This window comes from Petromyzon marinus, unplaced genomic scaffold (genome assembly GCF_048934315.1).
Source record: "Petromyzon marinus isolate PM22_M1 ecotype Great Lakes invasive population unplaced genomic scaffold, UKy_Petmar_22M1.pri1.0 PM_G_Scaffold_136, whole genome shotgun sequence".
Classification (NCBI taxonomy): domain Eukaryota; kingdom Metazoa; phylum Chordata; class Hyperoartia; order Petromyzontiformes; family Petromyzontidae; genus Petromyzon; species Petromyzon marinus.
The window spans coordinates 320,001-322,500 of NW_027422691.1; positions in this window are offsets into that span (position 1 = coordinate 320,001).

Sequence of the window (2,500 nt, forward strand, 5' to 3'; positions counted from 1 at the left end):
CTCGGAATGGGAAAACGGGTCATTTTCGTGTCGCCACATTGCATGCGAACCGCATGCAACTTCCAGAGGCATTTGCAGCAGAAATGCATGTGCAGTCAAAAAAAAATTGATATTTTTCACGGATAGACCCCGTGAAACGCTAGAAATTGGCGGGGATGTGTCTCTTGTGGCTCACGGGGCTGTTCGGGTCGCACAGAAATCCCTGGGAATGGGAAAACGGGTCATTTTCGTGTTGCCACATTGCGTACGAACCGCATGAAACTTCCAGAGGCATTTGCAGCAGGAATGCATGTGCACTCAAAAACTTCTATATGTTTCACGGATAGACCCCGTGAAACGCTAGAAATTGGCGGGGATGTGTCTCTTGTGGCTCACGGGGCTGTTAGGGTGGCACAGAACTCCCTCGGAATGGGAAAAGGGGTCATTTTCGTGTTGCCACATTGCATAGGAACGCCATGAAACTTCCAGAGGCATTTGCAGCAGAAAGGCACGTGCACTCAAAAATTTTAATATTTTTCACGCATAGACCCCGTCAAACGCTAGAAGTTGGCGGGGATGTCTCTCTTGTGGCTCACGGGGCTGTTAGGGTCGCACAGAAATGCCTCGGAATGGGAAAACGGGTCATTTTTGTGTGGCCACATTGCATAGGAACGGCATGAAACTTCCAGAGGCATTTGCAGCAGGAATGCATGTGCACTCAAAAACGTCTATATTTTTCACGGATAGACCCCGTGAAACGCTATAAATTGGCGGGGATGTCTCTCTTGTGGCTCACGGGCGCTGTTAGTTAGGGTCGCACAGAAATCCCTCGGAATGGGAAAAGGGGTCATTTTCGTGTTGCCACATTGCGTACGAACGGCATGAAACTTCCAGAGGCATCTGCAGCAGAAATGCATGTGCACTCAAAAACGTCTATATTTTTCACGGATAGACCCCGTGAAACGCTAGAAATTGGCGGGGATGTGTCTCTTGTGGCTCACGGGGCTGTTAGGGTCGCACAGAAATCCCTCGGAATGGGAAAACGGGTCATTTTCGTGTTGCCACAATTGGCATACGAACGGCATGAAACTTCCAGAGGCATTTGCAGCAGAAATGCATGTGCACTCAAAAACGTGAATATTTTTTCACGGATAGACCCCGTCAAACGCTCGAATTTGGCGGGGATGTTTCTCTTGTGGGTCACGGGGCTGTTCGGCTCGCACAGAACTCCCTTGGTCCACCTGATTCGTGCATACAGGCAGCAACTAAAACTCTGTAAACCTGCTGTGAGGACATCTAAACAGTGGACCAGTGAGGCTGTGGAAGATTTGCGGGCGTGCTTAGACTGTACTGACTGGGATATGTTCACGACTGCTACCAATAGTCTGGATGAACTCACAGAGGCTGTGTACATCAGCTTCTGTGAGGACTGCTGTATCCCAACACGTACCAGGGTGAACTTTAACAACAACAAGCCCTGGTTCTCAGCAAAGCTCAAAAGGTTGAGGTTGGAGAAGGAGGAAGCGTTTAGGAGTGGGGATAGAGACAGATTCAAGGAGTCGAAGAACAGGTTTAGCAAAGCGGTGAGAGAGGCTAAACGACTGTACTCAGAGACACTAAAACACCAGTTCTCTACTAACGACGCTGCTTCTGTCTGCCAAAGGGCTCAGGCACATCACCAACTACAAACCCAGAGCGCCCCACACCACTAACGACTCCCGCCTAGCCAACGACCTGAACGAGTTCTACCGTAGATTTGAAAGACAATTGGACTGTCCTGAACCACCCCTTCCCACCCAAGAGGCCCCATCCCCCACCCATACTACAGAAACGACTCTCTCCTTTCAGGAGGGAGAAGTTAATGGGCTTTTCAAGAGGCAGAATCCACGCAAAGCAGCCGGGCCGGACTCTGTCTCTCCAGCCACCCTCAGGCACTGCGCTGGCCAGCTGTCTCCGGTGTTCACCAACATCTTTAACACCTCCCTGGAGACATGCCATGTACCAGCCTGTCTCAAGTCCTCCACCATCATCGCTGTGCCCAAAAAGCTAAGGCCAACAGGACTAAATGATTACAGACCGGTCGCCCTTACATCTGTGGTAATGAAGTCTTTTGAGCGCCTGCTCCTGGCACACCTCAAAGCCATCACAGACCCTCTCCTGGACCCCCTTCAGTTTGCCTACAGAGCCAACAGGTCTGTGGACGACGCAGTTAACATGGCCCTCCACTTCACCCTACAGCATGTGGACGCCCCAGCATCCTACGCCAGGATCCTGTTTGTGGACTTCAGCTCTGCCTTCAACACCATCATCCCTGCCCTGCTTCAGGACAAGCTCTTCCAGCTGAACGTGCCCTACTCCACCTGCAGGTGGATCACAGACTTCCTCTCTGACAGGAAGCAGTGCGTTAAGCCGGGAACAGAAGTCTCTGACTCCAGGTCCATCAGCACGGGAACTCCTCAGGGCTGCGTCCTTTGCCCACTGCTCTTCTCCCTGTATACCAACAGCTGCGCCTCCAATCATC